At 39.4% G+C, this 8328-nt stretch overlaps 1 long non-coding RNA gene across 1 annotated transcript; it reads right to left on the bottom strand.

The window, feature by feature from the left end:
- Nucleotides 1-4721: 4721 nt before the first annotated feature.
- On the bottom strand, nucleotides 4722-7128 carry LOC131181453 (uncharacterized). Its single transcript, XR_009149954.1, has 3 exons — nucleotides 6943-7128; nucleotides 5439-5502; nucleotides 4722-4790 (listed from the first exon to the last, which is right to left on the bottom strand). It is a non-coding gene; the product is annotated as an uncharacterized LOC131181453 (long non-coding RNA).
- Nucleotides 7129-8328: the final 1200 nt, after the last annotated feature.

Below are 8328 nucleotides of genomic sequence, written 5' to 3'. Positions count from 1 at the left end.
ATTTCTGCCATACAAAGCTTCATATGGAGGCATCCCAATGCTTGATTGATAGGCTGTTGTTATAAGCAAACTCAATCAAAGGCAAGTGTGTATCCCAACTACCCTCAAACTCAATCACACAAACCCGTAGCATGTCCTCCAAGATCTGAATTACCCTCTCGGGTGGCCATGCATGCGTGGGTGGAATGCGATCAAGTTCAATCTAGTTCCTAGGTCTCTCTGAAGACTACCTCAGAATCTAGAAGTGAACCTAGGATCTCTGTCTGATACGATAGATACTGGCACTCCATGTAGTCTCACAATCTCATCAATGTATAACCTAGCCAATCTTTCTAAACTGTAGTCCATCCGGTGGCGAGAAAATGAGCGATTTAGTCGATCACAACAATGACCCAAAGCGCATCATGACTCTTACGTGTCCTCAAGTCCCATCACAAAATCCATCGTTATTCTCTCCCATTTCCACTGCATGGTAGTGAATGTAACAACCAGATGGGTACTTGATGCTCTGCCTTTACTTGGCGACAAGTTAGGCATTTGGACACAAACTCGCCACATCTCTCTTCATACCCATCCACCAAGAATGCTCCTTTAGCCCCTATACATTTTTGTGCCACTGGGTGCATGGCAAAGGAGACTCATGTGCTTCCTTCAAAATGATCGCCTCAAATCAACATCATTAGGAACACACATTACGCCTGGTGTAGCGAAGAGACCATCATCTCGATTGAGAATTACGGTTTCTTGCCTGCTGGACTTCTTCCATCGACCTCGATACTTCGATCATTACGGCGACCATTCTAATCGATCAACCAACACTTTGTACATGCCATGCAATTGCTGTTTGCCCATCATCATTAATCTCTAAACTGGCATGTAATGATCTCAACTCATGTACCAAAGACAAAGGAGTAACTTGTAGATTTGCCATAGTCTTACGACTTAAGGCGTCAGCCACAACATTAGCTTTCCCTGGCTGATAGTCTATCAGACAATCATAGTCTTTTATCAACTCTAACCATCTCCTCTGTCTCAAATTCAACTCTTTACGGGTGCCCAAATACTTCAAACTCTTATGATGCTGTAGATATAACATTTCTCCCCATACAAATAATGTCTCCAGATCTTAAGAGCAAACACAATAGCTGCAAGCTCCAAGTCATGTGTTGGATAATTCCTCTCATGCGGTTTTAGCTGGCGTGATGCATAGGCAATGACATTTCGATCTTGCATCAACACACAGCCTAACCCATTGTGAGAAGCATCACTATAAACTGTATATTCTTTACCCGGGGTAGGTAAAGTTAGGACTGGAGCTTCAGTCAAACATCTCTTCAATTCATCAAAACTCTGCTGGCATTTATCCGTCCACTAAAATTTTACATCTTTTCTAAGTAGCTTGGTCAATGGAGATGCCAACATGGAGAATCCCTTCACAAATCGACGGTAGTATCCAGCTAAACCCAGAAAACTGCGAATCTCTGTGACATTTCTGGGTGGCCTCCAATTAAGGACAACTTCAATCTTACTTGGATCTACCTTAATGCCCTCTTACGATACTACATGCCCCAAGAAAAATATTTCTTTCAAAAATTCACACTTCGACAATTTGGCATATAGCTGTTTCTCTCTCAAAGTCTGCAGTACAATCCGCAGATGTCTATCATGCTCTTCTGCATTCCTCGAATAGACCAATATATCATCTATGAATACCACAACAAACTGATCGAGGTATGGTCTAAAAATAGTGTTCATCAGATCCATAAAAGCAGCCGGAGCATTAGTTAACCCGAATGGCATGACCAAGAACTCATAATGGCCATAGCGGGTTCTGAAGGCAGTTTTAGAAATACTTTGCTCTTGTACTTTCAGCTGATAATAACCTGATCTCAGGTCAATTTTGGAGAACACAGCTGCACCCCTCAACTGATCAAACAAGTCATCAATGCGGGGTAATGGATATCTATTTTTTATTGTCACCTTATTCAACTGCCGATAATCAATGCATAACCGGAGAGTGCCATCCTTCTTCTTTACAAACAATACTGGCGCTCCCCAAGGTGACACACTAGGGCGGATAAAGCCCTTGTCAAGCAACTCTTGCAACTGCACTTTCAACTCTTTCAATTCTGCAGGTGCCATTCTATATGGCGTTATGGAGATTGGGTCCACACCAGGCATAACATCAATTTCAAACTGCACCTCTCTTTTTGGAGGTAATCCTGGCAATTCATCAGGAAATACATCCGGAAAGTCACATACCGTAGTGATGTCCCTTAGTCTTTGGACTCCCCACAGGTGTCTATCACATGTGCCAAGTATGCTTCACACCCCTTTTTAATCATCCTTACGGCTAGTGCGGCGAAATGATGTTTGATGGTAGTAAATGCCTCTCCGTGTATTACCACATCACCATACAAAGGAGACCAAAAGTGGTATCTTGATCTACAGATCAATCATGGCATGATGCCTGGCTAACCAATCCATGCCCAAGATGATGTCATACTCTCTGAAGGGCATTTCAATTAAGTCTGACAGGAAAATATGTCCTTGGATCACCAAAGGACAGTCTCTATAGATTCTGTTGACCCGGACTTCTTGTCCTAACGGACTAGTTACTAGCACTTCAAAACCCATTTGCACACATGGAGCGAAGTGAACAAACTATGCTAGCACTAACATATGAATGGGTTGAACCGGATCAAACAATACAAATACTTCTTGATCGGAGATAGAGAATGTACCGGCTACCACATCGAAGTCTCGGCCTCTTCTCATTTGTTTCATTGCGTAGATTCGTTGAAGCACTTCCTTGTCTGGCCGACCAATTGTGCCACTGCTGAGCGGTGCCTCTACCTCTGCCTCTTCCTCACCTTGGCTGATGAACCTGCAGGAGCGGGACTGCAATAGATCCCTCGCGGTAGTAGGAGTGGACCATATCTTGGAGCATTAGTACAGTCTCTTGCTAAATGACCCTTGCCTCCGCAGATTAAAAGCAGGCTCCAGTGGCCCAATAACACTCCCCATGAATCTTGCCACAAGTCTCACGGGCGGGCGGTGTGAACCCACAGCACTGGCCGGACCTAGGGGTCTCTGTCCGGAAAATCTGCCTCTACTAAATCTTCCACCCGACCCCTGCTGGGTCCACTAAACTTCTTTCTCTTTCCAGGTAGCACGAACTCTGTTCAACCGATTTTCCCCCTTGTCTTTTTCGATTTCTCTTGTGAACCCTTCCTCACCGCCCCTTCGATTCTATCCTTTCTAATTCCAAGGCTTGTGAGATCAATTCGAAAAAATTCGATGTCCAAACCCACAACTTGCATTCTCGGACTCTGTCTTAGCCCTGACTCAAACCTCTTGCATCTGTCTGCAGGGTGGAGACTAAGCTTCAAAGATAGTGGCTTAGCCTTGAGAAATCTCTTTCATACTACTGCTCTGATTCGGTTCCCTTGTTTCAAACTCAAAAATTCTTGCGCTTCGATCAATATATGCATCCGGGATGTATTTGCCTCGAACTCTCTGATGAAGTCATCCCAGTCAAGATGGTGGTTCCAAGCCGTGGGGATGGTCTTCCACCAATCATACGCATCCCCTTGCGATGGCGACCACGAATATTCCAACTTCACTCATCTTGGCGATGCAGTTTCTTAAACACTCTGTCCATTCTTTCAAGCCATTGCTCTGCCTCTAAAGGGTCCACTGTACCCTTAAATTCTGCGACCCCATACTTTAGCAATTTATCAAACTGCTGGAGGCGATGGTTGTGCCACAGTGGTTGGGGTGGAGCTTGGCGAGCATACCCCAGTCATTTGTTGAAACATTGCCGCTATTCTGCTGTGCGAATCGTGCGAGAATTTGCGACATTTGTGGTGCTCTTGACCCATGACATTCGGTAAAGTGGGCTTCCCCTTGTGCCTCGCTTCAGCAATTCGCTCAATCGAGCGATCCTTCTTCCATTTCGATGCGAAGTTAAGGTATCTCTGAACAAATAACACAAGGAGATTTCCCTCCGTTAGGTCATATTCATGATGTAATGCATGTATGTAACAATTATGGACATTGAGCGGTTGTACTTAACAAAGAAAAACACAAATTCACAATTTAAAACATAATTCAAAAACTTGCTCGATACCACTAAAACATGTCACACCTTACCCCTCTGTAAGGCATAACATGATCCGTAGAATACATAATGAACGACCGAACTTCACCTACCGATAACTCATTAAGTACCCTACAAGGGATTTTAAAACAATTTTCTTATCTTTGACAAGTGGTGAGCATTTCAAATAAGTATTTAAAACATTTAGTTGAAATTAAAACTAATTAATATTTTTGGCCATTTTAGTTTTCCATAAATTTTATAAAAATTTTGTGAGTTTCCTCTGTATTTTGAGAAAACAGTTCTTGAATACTGTAAAAGCACTTCTAAAAGTTTTCTCAACCACTACTTCAATTTCAAACTCAATCTCAATCAATTTCTCAAATTCACAAGTTCAATAATTTCTTCAAAATCATCCATCAATATCATTTATTCGTATTCCATTCAAGATAAACAATTTATATATTCATCATACTAAAATTTACATTGAAGTCCAAACTAAAATTTATTACAACTTTTATACAAACTTTGTACAAGCTCAAGACCCATGTACATGTCCATACATTTATGTGCAATATATACATCAAAAGAAATATTCTGATTAGGGTATAAATTATATCCGAAGACTTCAAGCTGATGACTTCACACACCTCAGCAGCTCAGTCTGCTGCTCCTCTAATCTCTATATCTGCGACAGCAATAAAAGCTATCGCTGAGTACTAAGACTCAGTGGTGCACAATATACTAAAATAATCTTTATGCAAAACTTAAAGCACATTCATTCAAAAATTTGACTAAACATGAAAATTAAATACAATCATGCATTGTAAGATTTTACATGTAAACCAAGTTTATTTCAAAGTATCAAAACACATTTCATAAAACCCACAGTTAAATCATGCAATTCGAAACAAATAGAATCTCAATAGCCAGAGGCTAAGAGAAATCACATGAATCTCGATAGCCAGAGGCTAAAGAGAAATCATGTCACAAGGCTAGCTAGCTCAAATATATGGATATCCATTCACATCCTCTTCTACTGGCACACCTCAACACTTCTCCAGAGAAGGAATCAAAATTCGAAACTAATTACCCCCACTAGTCGTGCTAGTGAGGTGTTGAAATATATGGTCATGATACTGTGGTTTTAAAACTTATCTTAACAATTTGCTAAACATTGTCATTTCAAATATACACAATAATTTTCACAATTTGAATCAAAACATCATAAGTAAGGTCACAATACTTTCAACAATTCAAAGCAACAATAAAATGCATATTTCATTCATTTAATCAATGAATTTTTTTTTAAAGCATAGTAATATTGTGCACAAACCTCAAACGAGTCGTCCTTTAGCCTCGACTCGGTTCCTCGGGTTCCTTCCCGATATTCTTTTCAACTGAAACACACAATTTTACAATGTTTCAGTACTAGAACTTAAAATAAATTCAAAATAAACTTAGCTTCACATTTACCTAACTCTAACGTGTTAAATTCGACGTTCTCGAAATTTTGTGTTTTGGGTTACTATTCACTGCACTATTCAAGTCAAATTATTGACTTTCTAAGGCTTAATAGGTATGGGAACTCCAACTTCACCCACATACCACATTTTGGTCACCAAACTTGTTGGTTTTCGTCATTTGTTTAAAGCTTAGGTCATTTTGGCAAAATTGCCAATTTTCGATTTTGGTTTCCGAAGTTGCACTATTCCATTGGTTGATCTACTGTTGGAATTTGACAAAATTTCCTTCATAGAAAATGTTCCTTATTGTCTTAAGTGTATTCTCATTTTTGGATCACCTCAATCGGAGTTTTGTAGCTCAAGTTATGGCCAAAATAAGTTTATCGCTCACGTGCAATCGCTCATACCGCAATTTAGGTGCTGTCGATTTTTGGTTCAACTTTGGTCAATTGTTTGATCAAGTTAAGTTCATAATTTGGTCTCACTTTCTTCATATGAAATGTTGTACTATGTCTTAGGTTTCCATCGGTTCAAGAATCGCCTAAATCCGAGTTTTCTAGAGAGAGTTATAGCTATCCAAACATTGCTGCTCAACTAAAAATCTGCAGAATTTCAGTACAGAAATTTTAACTTTGCTCAATGATTTGAATGAGTTAATGGCATAATTTGGGTTGGTGTTCTTCATGAAAGTTTTAGGTCTATATCATATCTAATTGCTGGTAAAATTTCAGGTCAATTTGACCTACCTAGCTCAAGTTATGACCACACTGTTCATTTGGTCAGTTTAGTGCAATGGCAGCCTGCTATCAACTCACTTTGGTCAATTGTTTCACCAAGTTTTGGTCAGTTTTTGGCAATGGTTCCTTAATGAAAATTGTGCTCTTTTATGTCTATTTTCATCTCCAATTGGTGGCATATCAATTGGACTTGTAAAATTTGAGTTTTGGTCCTTCAGTGGGTTTGGTCATGCTGCCAAAGATGACCATTGACCTACGAATTTGGTTTAATTTCCTACCATTCCCACACAATTCATTTGGTCATAATTGACCACTATTTCACTTCACAATAGGTCAAACATGCCATTTATGTATTTCTCCAAAATTTGCCTCAAACCCTAGGCCTCCAAACCCTAATTCATCTAATTATTGTAATTAATCACACTTAATTGTTTTAATGCTAATCATTCAACACCAATAAGCTCACATACACCTTTAAATTCACCAAGTTCATGCATACACATCCTCAAACCCTAGTTGACTAAAATTTAGGTTTGGTCCTTCAACAATTTATTTCATTGTATTTTTCCACAATTTCTAGTGTAATTCAACTACTTAATTATGAATTTAAACATAATATTAAAAACTAACCACTAACCTCTTTTGTTGAATTTCTCCCTTTTCAAATCTTCTTTCTTTCCTCCTCTTTTTGTTGTCAAGATGCTTGTCAAAGTCCAAGAACAAGACTTACTTAAAGGAGTTAGGGAGTTTATAAAATAAAATCAAGCTTTTGAAAGCTTGAAATGGGTGTTAATGGTGGAAAGGGAAATGAGAGAAATGAGGGAGAAAGAGTGACGGGAATGAAGTAATCAAAAATTTTTTTTTTCTTTTCTTTTATCTATTTTGCTTATGGAAGACCCTTAAATCCAAATTAATTAATTCAATTTATTAATTCTTTTATGACATCACCTTTGACTTTTCTAACTTCTTTCCTTTTTTTTTTTCTATTTATTTTTCTATTAGTTCTTTAATTCTATTGTCGATTCCGAAATTTTCTTTTCTCCGATTTTATTTGACAGTTATGTCAGGAGTCAGCTCTCGGGGTCAATTGACCAAATTGCCCCTCGCCGGTTCATCCCGGTTTGCAAATAATCCAATATTTCTTCCGGCTCCCTGACCTAATTATTTGACTGACTTAACAGTTCTTTTTCGTGATTTTCTCTTTTCCACTGTGTTCATAAGGGTCCTAAGGACCGCAGCGTCACTTTTTACGGTTCGAAATTTGAGTTTAAAATGACTTCGCAGTCGTTCCCGAGGAGGTCACTCATCGCTGTGACTCGGCTCGTTTAACCTCTTATGTTATGTTTTTCTTATTTATAGTTAACTAATTAAACATTACTAATTATTTGTGTTTATGGCTTCTCAAATTGTCTTAAGTGTGGCCCTAATCCCATTAATTGTCCGGACCGACACCGGTCACCGGAACAGTGAAATATACCAGGCTATACCAATAGGGGTGTTACAGTTAATGAGGCACTGTCTCATCCTGGCTGGTGTGATGCTATGAAAGAGGAAATGGAGGCTTTAGATGCTAATGGTACATGGGAACTATTGCCTTTGCCCACTGGTAAGAAAGCTATTGGATGCAAATGGCTATTTACTGAAAGGTAAATCTGATGGTTCTGTGGCTAGGTTAAAAGCACGCCTTGTAGCAAAAGGATATGCTCAGACATATGGGGTTGATTACTCTGATACTTTTTCTCCTGTAGCTAAACTTACTTCTATTCGCTTGTTTATCTCTTTAGCAGCTACATATGATTGGCCCCTGCATCAATTGGATATCAAGAATGCTTTCCTTCATGGTGATCTTCAGGAGGAGGTGTATATGGAGCAACCACCTGGGTTTGTTGCTCAGGGGGAGTTGGGTAAAGTTTGTAGGCTTCGGAAGTCTCTTTATGGCTTGAAACAAAGTCCTAGGGCATGGTTTGGGAGATTCAGTGAAGCGATGCAGAATTTGGTATACAAAAGAGTAAGTGTGATCACT

The sequence above is a fragment of the Hevea brasiliensis genome, chromosome 7 (assembly GCF_030052815.1).
Source record: "Hevea brasiliensis isolate MT/VB/25A 57/8 chromosome 7, ASM3005281v1, whole genome shotgun sequence".
Taxonomy (NCBI): Eukaryota; Viridiplantae; Streptophyta; class Magnoliopsida; order Malpighiales; family Euphorbiaceae; genus Hevea; species Hevea brasiliensis.
The sequence above is the reverse complement of the archived record's forward strand: the minus strand, read 5'-3'. Positions and strand labels throughout refer to the sequence as shown.